Below are 19,092 nucleotides of genomic sequence, written 5' to 3'. Positions count from 1 at the left end.
TAATACATCTTAATAAATGTTTCTGAGACGCCAATAATTTTGTTGCCTTCATAAATTCAATGAAACAATAACACCTGATTAAACTAAGGCTTGCAAGTTTTGCCTTTATGGAACCACACATGGACAACCTTGCGTATTGATGTCAATGAGATTTCTACTAGTCTTTTTGTGTGTTGATCTTGATGGAGGGAATAGGATTTTGGCAATAGACACCAAATGCCTCTGATTTCCTGGATTATTGAGATTTTCAGTAAACATTTAGGAAGACTAAACTGTGGTGGAGTGACACTATTCTTTTATTAGAACATTCATTTTTAATGCATGTGATGAAATCAATAGGCAACTTCTTGAGAAAATATAGGCATTTCTGACAGTTGAAAAGTAAGAATTCCATATGCATAGAAGTTGGAAATCGTTTTGCTATTTGCTTTTCAGTGACTGTAATAATGTTGGTAAATGAACAAGGCAATTTCTGGCTGAATTATATAATTATTTGCAATACATTCAAAGATATTGATCTCCCTCCCTTATAAGTAATTCCTGGGGCACAATATTAAAAGATAGATAAAACATCAAATAAACATGCTTCAGGCATTACTCACAGCCCAATTAAAAACCAACTTACTTTGTACTTCAACATCTTCTGCTCCCATTCAACATAACTGTGCATGACAAATCTATTGGCAAATTGCTTGCAAAAATAAGACTGCAAAAGATCTTTACATGAAGCTTACAGAACTTTCTTTTTCTCTTTGGAAATGATCAATATTTCATTTCATTAATCTATTATTTTTAGCTGCTTATAATTTGAACTAAGATGTTTGAGGGAAACTACGATTTTTAAAGGATCGATAAAATTACTGTCCTACCAAGAAATATTAGAAATGGATTACAAAACTCTAGAAATGATAAGTATCATTGTTTTAGCATAGTCTGTGATACCTAAAATTGTCCACTACATCACTTCTGTGGAGTTTCGACATATCCTATCCACATATTGCCTTCCCTCACTTGGTCCTTACGGTGACTGTATATGCCACTCAAATTATCTTCATTTGCTTTGATGTCATCACAACCTTGCCATTTATAATATAGAAAAGTATCTTGTTTCCATTTTAATTTTGACTATATATGAGAAGAAATCATTTTCCCTGTAATGAAATAATAATTAGTATTGATATATTGTCCAAAGCGGTGATTTTGTGACTTTCTTATTTTAACATATCATTTGCAAGGTGTTGCACAAAATACCATTAAAATATAAGTTTTGAATGCTTATTTAAATTTCTTATAAAATGATTAGGATATTTATTTTTATGAGATTTGGAGAGATTCAATGTCATGGTATAGATATAAGAAGAACAATTTAAAAAGTAGGTAATTCACAATGTGGGTGAATATTTTTAATTTATAAAATGAGAACAACTCCATAGGGTTGGTTTGATTAAATCTAAGGATTTTAGAATATGACTGACAGGTCCCATTTGCTGTGAAGGTAGGTAGATGGGTACAGAGTAGGACCTATGTCCATTATTTAAATTGAATAAGATCTGGGGAAGAACTGACTGTTTGATAAATGCACTGAAAAAAATTTTTATGTGGCAGATATTTTACAAGAAAGACAGAAAAGGAGGAGGAGAAAAGATGCCTGAGCAGCAGCAAGAAGTAGAGGATTGTCATAAAGGTGACCAACTTGCTCTAAGGAGCTGGTGTTGGTAGACAATTTACAAGGAAGAGCAATGGTTTTGGGAGACTGAGATTGAAAGAGGACAAAGCTGCTGCATGCTGGGACTTGCATGAAGCTGAACATCTGCTCTCTGGTCTGACCACTCCCACATCAAAGGACTGAAACCCCAGGAAATGAGTCATGGAGATACAGAGAATAGACTTGCTCTGGCCCTTTCTATATGTAAAATCTGTATATACACACACATATATATATACATATATATATATATAATATAACATATGGTCACACTATAACAAATAATAACATACAAATGGAAGAACTATGTTAAAGAGAAGCCATTATAAAAGAGTGTAGAGTCCTACCACAGAGAATTAAATTGATCTACGAATGAAGGACGATGCCATAGCTTTGCATTAGGAGTTGGAAAATAGATTTTATACCAGTCCATAAAATAGAGACATTTTTAAAGGAAAGACAGAATAATTTTGAGGCTAGTTAGACAGAATAATTTTGAGGCTAGTTACTGAATTTTTCAAAGGCTGAAAAAGTAAAAGAGACCAGTGGAGACCACTTCACCCCTAAACTGGAAGAATAAGCAGGAGGAGGGTGGTGCGAATCTCATCCTTATTGTTCCAGATCAACCAATGACCCGACTGAGCACAGCTGCTGCCAAGCAGAGTCCCTGGCCCTGCAAGCAGTGGAGCTTCTGAAGATACTGGTGTACTATTGCTACTTTTGCTTTCACTGCTCTATCCCTGCAGAAATGACCTGGGAAAGCACACGGTTAGCTGTGTACTTTAAAGCCAGACGGAAATTACTACTATTATTGTTATTGTTATTATTATTACTATTCCATACTGTATCAAGAGAATTTGTTTCACCAAATAAAAGAATGATGAGCGCCTACAGTAATGACCGGGCAGATACACAACAGAGACTTCTGGATTGCAACAGTGCTCAATGAATACTTATTGAAAACCCTGGCACTTGACATGGTAAAAACATAGTATGCTCTAGGTTTAAGATTTATGTGCCTCATGTATGCATGGTATGCATCATTTACAATTAATAAATCAGAAAATGCAATTTCAGATCAAGATATCATTTTATACGATGATCTAAAATATTTTATTCTTACCACTTTGAGTTTTTATAATAGTAACAGATCATTTTGTTAAAATACAAAGACAAACCTAAATATGAAAAAACATTATTTCAGGCAGGATTTTCAATGTGACAAGATGCTTTCGAGAGAAAACTTGAAATTGGTAAATGGGCATGTATATGTGAACTATAATTACTAAATTTAAAATCCTGTTTGAGGTATCTGGGAGATATTTAGCAGTGTGCCATAGTTTAATTGGAACCACTTTTAAATGCTTCTTAGTGGCACATAAAGCAATAATTAATGACATCTTCGAGTCTATGGAAAAATAAGATGAATAGCTAAGAGAATTTATATCTTTTTCATATAAAAATTTGATGAGAATTGCAGTGGTGTTATGATAGACCCATGATGCTGTTTTATTTGTTTCTTTATATTCCTGGGATCTTTTCCTTGTAATAAATGAGACAACTCAAAATGGCCTATAAATTCTGTTGAGCAGTGCAAGAGGGATAAAAGGGCGCACACATTTCTTTTAACAACACTAATTGGGTGCTGTATGCATTGCTTCTGCTCCCATGTCATTCTTCAAAAATTAGTTACATTTTTTTCATCAAGATTCGAGGAAGCTGGTAAGTGTAGACTTTAGTTTGCTAAGTGCCTTGTAAAATACAGGGATGCATGTTAAGAAGAGAGAGCAGAATGCAATTGGAAAGTTCTATCACTTTAACGCTAAAGTATCAGTGTGAATTCCCCAAAAAAGAATATCCCCCATTCCTGTCTGATCACTTCTTTCAGCATCTTTTCCGTGATCTACTTGATACCAGTGTCTCTGGTAGGGGCTGCTTACAGTCCCGAATTCCATAGCCTCAGTTCTTGGGATGATTCAGATTTATAATTCATAACTTTTCTGTTTTATATTCCCTTATTGGAAAATTTTATCTATGGTATGGAGCTAAAGAATATTGAAAAACAGAAAAAATATTCCTTCTATATTCTTATATTCTTAAATTTTATTTCTGGTTTTGAAATTCGATTCTTTCTAGATTCTTTAATAATAGTTCAAATGCATACAATTCATAGAGTTAATAATGGCTAGAAATGGACCCAAATGGAGCATTATCTTCTATTTGAACAAACACCACAAATTCTGTTTTGATTTGAAAATAATTTTGAGCTCAATAATACTCGGAATATACAAATGGCCCATTTAAGTGAATTAATTAGAAATTATTTCATCAAACTCCAAGCGTGATATCATTTCTTAGTTTGAAAACATAGGACATGTATCAGAGGAAAGGCACAATGTCTTGGAACTATAAATGGAAATTGCCAATGGTCAGATGACAGAACATTTGTTAAATTAAAATCAGCTAATGATAAGAGTTCCCAATCCATTCTTACATTAATAGATTATTTGTGGTTACCTTTTACCTTACTTTATTCCTATTTTTAGACATGAGATTTTAAAATTTCCAAGAGCATAAAGATAATTTTATGAGGCCCTTATAGTAAGAATTTGTTTTAAAATTTGTGAAGTTTTAATAAAAATGTATTGTCTATTGAGATTGATTGTGATAATGTCTTCCTCTTTAATGGAGATGGAGGGTGATCTGTTTTTCTGCTGAGAAAGAAGGACTGCTCAGAACCTTAAATTATATCAGGTTTTGGAAGCAATAAAAATTGTGGGATTACCTTAATGGCTTTCTTACTGCTTCAGTTCTGAAATATTTATCAATCTAAGATACATTAAACTCATGTTGAATAATGACTATTAATAGTTTCTGATACAAAGATTTATCAACAGTTTAAGTTTCCCCATTCTAGAGTTGGAATCTAAAAATAAAAATATCAATGTTTGTACTGCAATTTACCAATGTCCTTTCAATTCTTGCTCAATTAAACATGCTTTATTGATTTTCCTCTATGCACCAAAAATTGTGCATGGAAATGTTAATGCAGGGTGCTGTGAAATGCTTACATTGAACAAAGTATCCAAACTTGGAAGAAAACATAATCTGTAAGGAACAGCAAGAGTATACTACAGATGAGTTTTAATTTTGTAAATATATAATACTGATAGTAACATCTTTATGGGATAATGTAGGAGAGGTTTAATGTGTCTCTACAAGAATATACAAAGCAAATAAAAAATAGAGACAACAGAAATATTTCAGATGCCATTAATAGAGATTAAAAACATATTTAATAGAAATATAAAAGATTGAAAATGCAAGAATGAATTCAAAATTTCCTACATTCAATAATAATTAAATGTGTAGGATCCAAATCATAGTTGTGATCATTAGTAGTAAACATAGATATTTTATGTTTATGTTTATGGGGAGAATATTTAACATGCGTATCTTATGTTTCTTTATGCTAAATGGAAGAATATTTAATTTTTCTAAAGAATTAAAGTTTAGAGGATGTAGTACTGGGAGAAATAAAATACTTCATAGATGTTAACAAGTCTTGCTCCATTTAATTTTTTAAGCATGGTTTTATTTTCTGCAATAATTGTGATAACAATAATGCTGAAATAGCAAAATCTCCCAATCTGGTTGCCATAAATTACTGGTAATTTACACAGTAAAGATGCTACTTTTGGATTCCAGTAGAGAGATTCTTCAATATGTGATTTTGCTACCTCAACACAGAGCTCTTGAGGTTCCTCTATGGATTGTTTTGATTTTAGCCAAAAAGAAATGCAGAAAAATGATTATTGGAAGTTCTGAGATGAAGGTTTATTTTAGCCAGGTCTGTAGGGAGGTCCCATCACTTCTATGAAGGTGTCAGAGCCTAGAATTTACATCTCTATATCAAAATGGAGAACACTTTAAGTAGTGTCCAAATTTTTATACAGGAAAAAGAGAAACTGGTTTGTGTTTTGCAAATAGTTCCTAATGAAATCTCTTAACACTGAACTTAACGACTCTCCAGCTTTCATTAGAGCATATGCTGTTGTTTAACTGGCAGCATACATTTCCTCTCCTTTCTCCTTATACTGAACATATTGAGTACATCTGAGCCTCAAGGTTGACTGTCTCACTCCCAGAATCATTTTGATGTGATTAATCTAAGTACAGTCTAATTGTTTTTTGTCATGATTAGAACAAAAATAGGTATGTAATTCAATTCAGTACAAAGACAAATGAGCAATCTCTGTATGAGTTTCTAATACATGTGCAAAAAACACTCTCTCTTGGTCTTGGAGTTCATAATATCTGGATATAATTCCCCCAAACTTCTGCGGACATGTTTGCTGCCGTTTTGAGGGGGAAGTTGAAAGAGACAACAGCAAATAACAGAGCTAGAAAACAACCGGAAAATAGGTGTTATCATTCATTAATTGCACACATTCTGTGGCCTTATCTCTTGACTTACTGTTACATTAGATCCTGAATTTTCATGCTCAAAATTTGAGATAAGTTGTGTCAGTCAAAAAGATGTTCTTCTAGATTTTCATGCAGATGAACTCCAGGAGAGAGGAGGTGGTGAGTGAGCTCAAGCCATCTTGCTTCAGAACTGCCATAGTGTTAGTGCAGATTTGGGCTCCCCCAGTGCTTCTTGCCACTGGCTGAGCAGGACAGGTTTACGGGAGCCTTGCATTTCTGTTTTCAGAAATGGACTCCTCTGAAGGATAGTGTTTGCTCCTGTGTTCCAGCCTCTGAGAGTATTCTCTTGCCTGCACTGCAAACGGAGGCTCCTCCTTCTCCACCAGCTTCCTGCACTGTCTCCTTTACAGTTGACAGACTTGTCCCTTGATCTGGAGTTCTTCCAGCCTCCTCTGGCTCCATCTTCTCTTTATCTTCAGTGGCATTTCCTATGATTATTTTCATACATGTGTAAGTGTGTGTTGGCATCTGATTCTTGGAAGACTGAAAATGTATAGCTTTTTTTTTTTTTAGTATTCAGGAAAAATTTCCTAAATAATAACACCATTCATCAATTCAATGAACACATATTAAACATGAAGCACTGGGGTATGTATTGGGGAAAACATGGTCCAGTAACCTGTAATCATATAGCCTGATGTTCTAAGAACATGAAATAGACCTTCATGGTTCACGAAGATGGAGATTTGAAAGGTTAAGTACATTTGAATATAAGCTTAAAATTTTCACTTGAAAGAAAACTTTTAGGATTCTTAAATGGGAGGATCATAAGATATGCTAATCAAATATAATGCTATATCCAAAGTCCTTAGCATAATAACTCAAACAAAAAAGTGTCTAAGAAAATCTTTTCTTCCTTCTTTTGCTGCTGTTCTGGATGATGATTTGGTTGTTCTTCCTGGTCTGTCCTAAAAACACAGGGACAATATTGAAAAAAAAAAAAAAAACAGCAGAATGAAGATCTATAAAGATCTACATGAAGATCTACAGGGATTGCCATGAAATCTGGATGACTAAAGTGGTATTTCCTTAAGAAAGAGAGAAGCATGTACTAAATATCAATGGACTTGTACACACAAAGATAAAATGTACAATTTAAAGATAAGAATGAATATTTCATGACAGCAAGGGCCTTGTGTTTTGTTTTAACACCATGTCCCACAAACCTTAGCACTATCTAAGATAGTCACTGAATAAATAATTTTGAGAATGATTCAAGTCTGTATTTGTAGAAGTCAAGACTTTTGCATTAAAACGATCCCTTGCTCACATTCATAATTCATAAATTGACTGCAGGAGAAAAAAACTGAAGGGGATATTCCTATAGAAGGCTATTTCCAGAAATTATACAAATTTTTATAATAAACAAGTGCTCAATATGAATTTGAATATTATAGATTTATATTAATAGATTTATATCAAGGTATGAATGATTTCATATTTAATGTTAGATAAAAATAGAAATAAAAGTATAGTGTACATGTGATTTGGTTTTGTTTGAGTTGGGTATAGAGAGCTAACTGGAAAACTGAAGGAAAGAACTGACTATATTTAAAAATAGAGACGGCAACAGTGCTTCCTTGTAGCTCCTGAATTATCAGACAACCAAAACAGTATTTCCAGACTCCTGTGAAAATGTAGATGTTTTGGTGAGTAAAGAAGATATCCAGTCATAGTGCTGGAATTCTCATCACTAATGTTTCTTACATTCATAAACTTAGTATAATCAGATATAAGGTAACAAGGCATTAGAATAATAAACCCTGACACACAAAATGTTGTTGCTCTATATTTTTAAATTGATAACATATATCATAGATATGTCATCGTTTAACTTGTTAAAACATAAAATATCTGGTAAAGTTTGAGTCAATCAAACCAAAAAATTAATAGGACTGGTAGTTATCTCTTCATTCTTATTAAAGTAATGAACTGTAAATAGAGAAATTCAATTTTTGGAAACAGCTTTATATTGTTTTCTTTCATATTATATCAGAATAAAAAGGTGCTTTAGCAAATGATGCAGGATTACATATTTGGAGATACTTTCTCTGAATCAGCCAGGGTTAGTGAAAACTGCTGATGAAAACATCAGCCCAGGCCAGAAGTTGGGCCTGTTTTCAGAAACAGGCTGCAGCTGAGATGCTGGGTGAACAGATCTGCTGATTCAACGCTCCACAGAGAGGCATTACCTGTTCCCAAGAACTCAGAGTGTGGCCAGTTTTGGAAGGAGAAACCACAAGAAGTAAGTTGTCTTGGATCAAGTATGTTTATTTTAAGAAAACCACTTAGAATTCTCTCTTTAAAAGGGCATTGCTCCGAAATCTAAGAAAAAGTCAAATATTTTATACTTTATTTAATTGTGACAAGATATAAAACTTCTTGGTTTACTGGGTCAAAAGATGACTATGATTAACTTATTCCTATTTAGAAAAAAAAACAAAAATAAAAGGAAGAAAGAAACAAAAAGTGAAACATCACTGGAAACAAAGTCCCAGTTTATGGGATAAAAGATTAAGTCCTACCAATTGTGGCCCAGATGAAACTAACAGAATGAATAATTTTTTTTTATTGTAAACAAATGGGGTACAACTTGTTTCTCTGTACATGAAGTAGAGGCATACCATTTGTGTAATCATGCATTTACATAGGGTAATGGTGTTTGATTCATTCTGTTATTTTTTGAACAAATAATTTTTTTAAAAATTTGCGAAGGAAAACAGCTCCCCTGAAATCTCTGGGACAGAAATCAGGTAGGCACCTTGTGCCTGGTGGAAGTTACTCTTTTCTTTTAAAGTATATGAGAAACTACGGCAACTTAAAGAGAAGTTGCTAAAGCTGTATAATAAATTGCTGAGTAACGATCACCCAGAGTAGACCTATTGGAGTTCAGAAGCTGCCTAACACTTTTTTATAGGAAAACCATTCTTCTGGATTCCACGTCTCTCTAGCTTCTTAAATCAAGCAGTGTTCCACACACAGTACTTCCTTGACCTTCACAACATCCTGAATATTTTTGTTGTTCTGGTTGTTTTGTTTTGATGATAGCAAATGAACCCAGGAAAACTTTTACCACTGAGCTATATCCCCAGCCCTTTTTATGTTTTCTTTTGAGACAGGGTCTCACTGAGTTTCTGAAACTGGCCTTGATCTTGAGATCCTCCTAACTCAGTCTCCCAAATTGCTGGGACTACAGGTGTGCGCCACCATGCTAGGCTATCCTGAATGTTTTTATTACGAGCCAGGTGAATAATACTTTTAGAATCTATCTCAATTTCAATTTCCCTGATGTTCTCTCATAAATAGTGTCAATATCTGCATTTCTAGCAATAAAATCAAAAAATTATGCTGTGTTCTTCCTAATTATTTTATCAGGTCATTTATGAAATACACTTAACCTATCAGCAATTATTTAAACTGTGATCATTTGAAAGGTAACATTTTCCAGGTTTCTGCAGTGTAAGGTTACTTCTTCGTTTCTAAATAATAGGAGATGAAGTTGTACATTTAAATCCATACAGTGGAGATATATGTACATATATTTATATGCAAGATATACAAATTAACTACATTAATATGAGTTAGCATTTTGTGGAAAGATATTTGAAAGTGGGAAAGAATTCCAGTTTTTATCACACCTCTGCCCAGAAGGTTTAGAATACACCGATGTTTCTTAACTCAACTAGATACTACCATAGTGCTGCCAAATGCTAATGTTAAGTATATCACCATTTCTTTATATTGGTTGGCTTTCTAAGGGAAAAAGTAATATGTTCTCCCATTCATTATTCATTCTTCTCATTGTGGACTGATGAGGATTTTATTTTATTCTCATTGTGGACTGATGGGGATTTTATTTTATTGATCCATTACTGCAATTATTTTGCTATTCTAATTTTGCCAATTCTGAAATAGAAACCATTATTTTCCTTATTGCCAATTATGGTCTTATTGTAAATCCATATAAGAAAAATGACTTACATTACTCTTATATCCTATCACAGTTGAAAATATTTTTCTCTTTTAGTTTTTTCACAGATGCTCTTTAAAGTTTTCATATAAGTTGTAATTTCATCTTTTAAGACAGAATTTTTCTTTCCAAATTGTATGCATTTCTTGCCATAATTACATTTCTAAGAACTGTAGTCAAGCTCTAATGGAATATAAGTAAATATACTTCAGGAAATGTTCAGGAAAAAAAAAAAAAAAACCTTTAGTAATCTTAATGCTATTGGAAAATTAATGGTAGATACTATAGCTCTTTGTGTTGATCAGCTTTGTCACTGTGACCAAAATACTTGACAAGAACAGCTTAGAAAAGGGAAATGTTTATTTTGGCCATAATTCAAGGTTTATTCCATGGACAGTAAATTCCATTGTTTGGGCCCAAGGTGAGGCAGAGCACCACGGAAGAAGGGAAGGATGGTGGGAAGTTACTCCTCAATGGCAGTTGGGAATCAGAGAGAGGAGTAAAAGGGGTTACAGAGAAGACAAACTTTCCAGGACTCCCCAGTGACCCACCCTCTCCAGCTTGCCCCACCTGCATTTTACCTCTGATATTCCTGCATTGACACAGACACATTGGGGGACACCTCATGTCCCACACCATAACACTCTAGAACAGTGAATAGGGGAAAAAAATGAGCAAAATATGTAACTAGTAATCCAGTACCTTGAATGTAACAAAAATCTTAAGAAAAACAATATAAAATAAATAATCGAAAGTTGAAAAAATAATAAGACCAGATGGATATATATATCACCATAAGGAAGTAATAGGCAATGGATTAGACCTTTTACAAACAAAACAAAGCACAAAAACAAACAGTAAAATGCAGCTCAAATATAATAAATAATGATTTTGAACCATGGACAAAAGAAAGCTCAAGATGCTGATCCCTGATAGAAGGAAGCCTAGTGAAGTCTAAACCTGGCTTTCTGCTATCATTTCCAGCCTGAGATAGAGGAGAGGGGTAGCTACAGTCCAGCTCTCTCTGTGCAGTGAGGACCCAAGGAGTGGAGTTTGGGGAGGAAATGTGCAATTGCATAGCAAAGGTCTGAGAGGTTTTCTACATCAAGAGGTGGGGAGAGACCTGAGACCTACAGAGGGGACTGTGGAGTCTTCAATCTTCAGCTCACAGGAACCCATGAATGCACTAAGAAAATAACTCAGCTGGATGAAAAATTTCAAGGCAAAGGGTGGTCAGAACAATTCGCAATGTTCAAAAACCCTTGCAGCTATCTGCACTGCCACCAGCCAGAGTAGAAGACAGGGAACTACATGGGATACTGAGTAGAATCATCAGGCAAGTGTTGCTTTGCAGGAGGGCTAGCTTCCTCTAAGCCTAGTTCTTCTGCATCTTCCATAAAAAAAAAATTTCCAAACAGTCTCTGGAAGTGTGTAACTGATTCAGAGAAACGTAACTATGTTAAAGAACAAAGCACAAAAATACTACAGGAATTCAATCAAATCTATCAATTTAGCAAAATTGGAACTATCAATGGCAACACTGAACTTACTGTATCTAGTTCCATTGAAAAAGTTCCAACAGTAAGAAGAAGCAGAAAGGTGATTAGAACCTCCAAATGATAAAGATAATAGAATTATTCAACTGTTATAAATGTGATTTTAAAGTGCAGAAAATATGAATATTATTTAAGGGTTTCTATTCTATTTTAAATCCTATATTATAGTCATTATAAATTTGTTATTTCCAATTGTTCCTTGTTTTCTCATGTTTTATTATTTCTGTTCTTATTTCACAAAATATTATGCACTGAATTTGTGAAGATTTCAAAATGTAAAGTGGCAGATTTTTGTTATTCTCAATTATATTATCTGTAACAAATTAGAATATTTTGTTGTGAGAATTCAGTCTTAAAATGTTTCAAGTACCTTGAACAGTATACTTAATATATCCATTTGCTTTCCTTTTCTCATGGTTTTTGGCGTATTTAGTTCTTCTCTATTAGTAACTTTATGGTATCTATAAACAAACCCTACCTGTTTGCCTTATTCATTTGTACTGTTTTATGAACCTCACAAGTATTTAATCTCTTTGATGTCAGGAAACCTCCTTATTTAAATCACACTCATCTTCTGAGCATGATTTTTTACACATAAATGTTCCATGAATGTGTATTAAATGGATTAGTGTCAACTATTTGAATGTTTTCATTAAACTATCAAAAATTTAGCTACTTTAAGTTTGAGGCTCTATTAGTAAATCACAGAATTTTAATGCTTTGCAATATTTTTAGTTATGTTTAGTTAACAAGAAAAAATATTTATTCATACTTAAAAACACAGGATCATTTGGTTTGGAGAAAACAATGAGATTAATTGTTAAATTTCTTTAAATTCTCATCATTTTTAAGTAAAGCTCTTACAGTCTTCAACTATAAAATGTCTTCTTCTTTTTTTTTTTTTTAGTTGGATATGTTCCGAAAAGTGCTTAAATCATTTAATCATTTAATCTATGAAAATACTACAAAGTAAATTCAGGTAAAATTACACAGAGGGCAACAATGTATTTTGTTTTCCATCTCACATCTTCCTAATAAGTCTTAGAAGTTTATATAATTATTTTAATTAGGGTTATGAACCTCTACCTGGGTAGGTGAGGGGCTAATTACCTAATTTATATGCAAACTGAGCAATTTTCTCGGGGCTCTTTATCACTTCATATTTCCATTTAAGTTCCTCTGTTTTAACCAATTAATATTATTTTATTTGTCCCATTTAAACTAATGACTAAAAATTACCCTCCATGTAAACTGTATGCTGATGTTTCAATCGAGTATTTCATTTTCACTGTTTGGAGTGTTAGAACCTTTAATCTTGTATGTTTTATGTAAGCAAGGTCTATTTTTCCTTAAAATTAACAGATTACCAATTAGCATAAAGCCTATCTTAGCTTTAGACTTCGCATCATAACAAAGTAATACTACATACTTCTAAACAATTATGCCTGTGGAAGGACTGATTATCAATTCTTAGGTTTCTCTCATTGTTTAATAAGAAAAAAATGTGAGTTACAAAGAGGTAAGAAAAAGAAAATGGCTGCTGTATCACTGCAACGGGCAGCAGGCGATCAGGTCACAGGAATGTAGCCATTGCTATTTATTCTGAAGTTCACTCCAAACCTAGCAGGTCAGTCTGCAGTCTTAGTCAACTGGTAGTACTACAATAAAGTGCCTGAGACTGGGTAATGGATAAAGAACAGTTCTGGAGCTTGGGAAGTCCAAAATCAAGGCACTAGCTGGTTTGGTATCTAATGAGGATCAACAGTCTGATTCTAAGATTCTAAGATGGTGACTTCAGAGATGTGTCCTCACATCGCAGGAAGGACAAAAGGGCAAAATGGACCTTGTCAGTCATTTCCAGCCATTTTTAATGTCAAAAGTCCCACGAGGACTCTATCCTCATGGACTTACCACTCCTAAAGCCCCAGCTCTTAACACTGCCCAGTGGGGATTAAAATTCAACATGAATGTTAGAGGGGAAGCAAACACTCTATACCTTAGCAACTTCTGTGAGAAATCTCGAGTGACTGAAAACAAACACTTGCATTTATATTTGAAGCAGCATATACTTGCAGTGTCTTGTCGTTTTCAATGCAATTATCTTTATTATGTATAAAAATCAGAGCAATGAGTGGGCTTTGAATTAAATTTATACATCATTCATTGACATTTAAAATGTTAACTCCATTTCAGTATCACAGGAAATTTAATAGGCATATTGCTAAGAATTATTTAGATTTTTTTCTTTCAAATGATTAAACTTCCAGTTCTCTTCCTCCATTGAACCGTGCAAACACACACACAGTCACACACACACAAGCACACATGCACACATGTTACAGACTTTAATACTGCATCTGTCTTACTTTGGTAAGACATTTTCATTAATATTTGAATAGAATTTAGATTTTTAAACTGAAGCTGACTTGTGCTACAGATGATCTAAGGAAGAGAATTCAAATATAATACAAAACCTTCATTTTTCTTGGTGGGGAGAAAAAAATGGAGGCCATGAAACACCTGCTAAATCATGTGTTTGACAACTTTAAAGAGTTAATCCCATCACAACAGTTAAATTGTACCACAAAGAGATAAGCTAATTCTGCTGAGGGAAGAAGAAAATGCCATATGAAAGCCACACGAAGCACTGTCCCTTTCCCTCTGTTGGAGGGCATTTATTCTGGGCACCGTGTGTGCCTTCTTCCCGAGAGGGGAGGTTGACCTGGACCCATAGATGGCTCTTCACAGCTCAGCTTGCCAACTTCATGTCAGAAATGATTAGTGAGAAATAAGAAAAGAAAATTTCCCTGTGATAATAGGGGACAAATAGAAGAGACTTAAAAATTGTCACAGGAAATCACATTTTCTTCAGTCAGAATAGTGTGCTTGATAATACATATACCATAGAACAACCTTTGTTTTTGCATATTTTAGGCATGAATCATATGGAACTTGAGAGATTTGAAATAATGGAAAATCCCGTGCCATCTCACAAAGGGTTTCTTTGCATTATAATCATTTTTACCTTAAAAATAACTGTATTTGTGTTATCTTGATAAGAAGGGAGCATAATTAATCATGATTTCTCCTTAATCATGCCTTGTAGAAATCTACTCTAAGTGTGTTTGGATTTATAATAATCCAAAATCCACATTATATGTGAAAAATCTTTAAAGTGAGAGAATTTATTACAACTCTGTTTTGGCTCATATTCTGAATATATTGCAATAAAAGCTAAAGAAAGCTTTAAATTTCCCTAAACAGATTTATAAAAGTCTCATAATTCATATTATGAAATCAATATTAATATTGAAGTAACCATTTTGGTCTACCAGATTCATAAGATTAATGATAATTCTTTAGCTTTCATTTTGAATCTTCTCTTAATGGGAACCCCAAGATAAAACAGTTTTACTATAAAAGAAAATGCAACATATAAAATTAGTGCAAAGAATTTGAACAAAAATGTGCTATAATTTAAGATGTATATTGACCTCTACTAGAACTGTAAGTAGTCCAAGATAAAATATTGTATGCAATTAAGACAGATCTTTGCTTAATGGATTCAATATTATTTCATATTTAATATTGAGAAATAATAACACATACATTTATAACCCAGAAAGAAATTAATTCAAGTCCCAGTAGAAATTTAAGTTACATGACTACTTATGCTAATAATCTTAAAGTTTAAATGCTGACTTCCTATCTCCATTGTTATTTCAAGTGCATCAAAAATCTATAACACTAGGGGATGAATTCCTATTTTTGAAAGTAATCTTTGCTCCTTTTTTTCCCTTCATGGTAGTGCAGGCTAGAAATTCCAACCTACTCTCCCACTAATACAGTGCAATGAAATGTAAAACTATTATTATCAACCTAATGAGGCAATCATTAAGAAAGAATATACTTTTCTAAAAATCATGGAATTAAAACTTGAGTGCATTTATTAGTCCTAGGAATGTTCATGTCATATTCTTTGGAATTCTGAAGAGCAAAGGATCAGAGACAAAGCTCTAAATCCAACCAAATTTAAGTATAGTCACAGAAACTCATAAAACAAAGACTTTAGACAGAATTCCAATCCTTCTTTTCTCATAGAAGAGAATTCCTCTTAATTTATGTAGTCAGTCTAGTTAAAGATTCTTCTACCTCTGAATGTCATTATTGACTAGAAAATACTTAGCTTGTCCTTCTAGGATGGCACCAATCTCCTTGAAGCCCTTTTCTATCTTTGGGTCATTGTTTAATTCACCATGCATCTGGATTCCCATTGTGCACTGGGGCTTGGCTAGAGCTAGGACTCGAGGGGTTTTTTGTTGTTTGTTTGTTTTGTTTGTTTGTTTTTATGTTTTACAGACTGCATTTTGGTTCATTGTACACAAATGGGGTACATCATTTCATTTCCATGGTTGTGCACAATGTAGATTCATATCATTTGTGTAATCATACATATACACAGGCTAATGATGTCTGTCTCATTCCACCATCTTTCATACCGTCCTCCCTCTCATTTCTAAAGTTCCTCCATTCTTCTCTCACTCCCCAGTCCCTCCCCCCTTTATATATCATCATCCACTTATCAGGGAAAACATACCACCTTGGTTTTTGGGATTGGCTTATCATAATGTGAAAAGAGAGCCTACAGAGTGGGAGAAAATATTTTCCACATGTACTTCAGATAGAGCACTTATCTCCAAAATTTATAAAGAACTTACAAAACTTTCTACCAAAAATACAAAGAACCCAATCAATAAATGGGTCAAGGAACTGGATAGACACTTTACAGAAGAAGACATATAGGCTATTAATAAATATATGAAAAAGGGTTCAACATCTCTAGTAATTAGAGAAATGCAAATTAAAACAACTCTAAGACTTCATCTTACTCCAATTAGAATGGCTATTATCAAGAACACAAACAATAATAGATGTTGGCATGGAAGTGGGGAAAAGGGTACACTCATACATTGCTGGTCGAGTTGCAAATTGGTGCAGCCACTCTGGAAAGCAGAATGGAGATTCCTTAGAAAACTTGGAATGGACCCACGTTTTGACCCAGTTATCCCACTCCTCAGTTTATAGCCAAAGGACTTAAAATTAGCGTACTACAGTAACGCAACCACATCAAGGTTTATAGCAGCTCAATTCACAAATAACTAGATTGTGGCACCAACCTAGATGCCTTTCAACAGATGAATGGATAAAGAAACTGTAGTGTATATATACAATGGAATATTATTCAGTCATAAAGAAGAATAATATTATGGCATTTACAGATAAAAGGATGGAATTGGAGAATAGTATGCTAAGTGAAATAAGTCTATCCCAAAAAACACAAAGGATTCATGTTTTATACCCCACATTTGGGTTGTCCACACTACAGCCAGGTGAATTTTAATTACACCTTGTTGTAATTTAGATTAAGCAAGATATTAGGATTCTCATCATCCCCTTTGCCTCATGATGGGGTTCTTCCCCAGGTATAATTTGAACCATTTCGTGATACCTAAAACTTTATTTCTATGAGAAATCCATTTCCTTTTTCTATTATGTCTAATGGTTTTCCTTTCAAAAAACAAGTGTTTTCTTTTTTGTTGTTTTTTTTTTGTTTGTTTGTTTGTTTTTCCACAGTACTCTGTAGCATTGGGCTCATTGTTGCTACAGTTCATCTACTTAATAATAGAGTTCTCCAAATATTTCATTATAAGAATCTCTAGATGCACAGCAATAAGGTGGGGGTTGTATTCTTTTTTATTAATCTTTTGGATGATTTAGTGGAAGAAATATTCATATATAATAGTAGAAAAAATATATTAAAATATATTAATCTTATCAATAAAAATGTGATACCTATTAAAAATGAAAATTAAGATACCACTGAAGCCAAAGAATAGCCTTTCTACAAATAGAAGGACCATATTATTATGTAAATTAATTTGTAAATTTAACAAAATCTCAATGAAAACTTAGTTTTAAGCTGTATCACCTGATACAGCTAAATTTAGTGAAAAAAATTAAACATAGAAGTGGGACCAGCGCTAAAACACATAAAGGCTTTTTAAAAACCCTAAATAATTTAAGAGTATCGTCTTAGTCTATTAGCAAAACAGAGTGCCCAGTTGTAAGTATACTCATACACATATAGAAATTGAATGCATAAAAAGGACTCATCTCAAATTACTGGGAAAAAGAAGTCATCAATAAATGTTATAGGGATAAGTAAAGTAATATCTCTAAAGTAAAACGTAATTACCTCATATACCTTGATAAATTCCATATGTACCGAAGATATTTTTTAAATAACACAACCATTAAATTATAAGAAGAAAACTTGAAAATTTTTTCTTTACAAATCTGGAGATAGCAAGAACTATCAAACCTTTCATGACTCAAAATCCCCAAGTCTTAAATTATTTCACTGGTCCTTTTTGTTACATAAAAACCAATTTTTTATGGAAAGAAGCTTCATAAACAAACTTTTAAAAACCGACAACTAAGGATGATATTTACAGCTCATGTTACAAAGAGTGCTCCTTTTCCAGGACCTTGTGCATGCCAGGCAAGCACTCTACCAGCTGAGCTACATCCCAGTCCTGGGGGCTGTATTCTTTATAGTGCCTAAAAGTATTTCCTTATTGTATCCTGTGTATCAGATACACCATGAAAAACAAAAGGCAAAATAAATGGACACATTATTTTCATTCCACTTGTTTATTAAAACTTGATCCAGTTCATCATTACCTTATATGACCTAAACGTCTTATAGTGATGTACTCACATTGGGAGATTTCCATTTGAAGTCAGGTTCCAAGAGCATGCACAATCCTGACATGGCCTTTTGGGGCACCTGGTCTAATTGCACCAGTAAACAATATTGCTTGCTTGTGTTGAACTTATTTTGAGCCACCATTGCAATTTGGGATTTTCTTCCATGCAAAATTAATTTGTTCAATATTCTCATCATCAGGTAATATTCCTCTTTCTTTATATTTGTCATTGGTTTTCATCCAGTCCTTCCACCTTTGGGAAGTATGTTCTGCTCAGTCATAGGGCTGGTCCAGATGGTAAGTACAGTATGATTCTATTGAGTTCCTCTTCCTACCTTCCTCTGGCTGATACAGAGTAGGTCTAAATAGATACAGAAGTAGTAGGTTATCACAAAGACTAGAAAACAGTTGAATTTACCAGCAGCCACGGTTTTTTCAGTTGTGGTAATGTCATCATCCTATCAACCCCGTGGGAATTCTAGTTCTGGGTTGCAGATCATGCTTTCTTGTAGAAGCTACAAGTGTGGCACTAGTTCTGGGTCCACAACCCTGCCCAACCCCTGTCTTCTCCAGGTCCTGTGAAAAGCAAGGGGACCTGTCTTA

The sequence above is a fragment of the Sciurus carolinensis genome, chromosome 10, assembly GCF_902686445.1.
Source record: "Sciurus carolinensis chromosome 10, mSciCar1.2, whole genome shotgun sequence".
NCBI lineage: Eukaryota > Metazoa > Chordata > Mammalia > Rodentia > Sciuridae > Sciurus > Sciurus carolinensis.
This window is presented reverse-complemented; position numbering follows the sequence as displayed.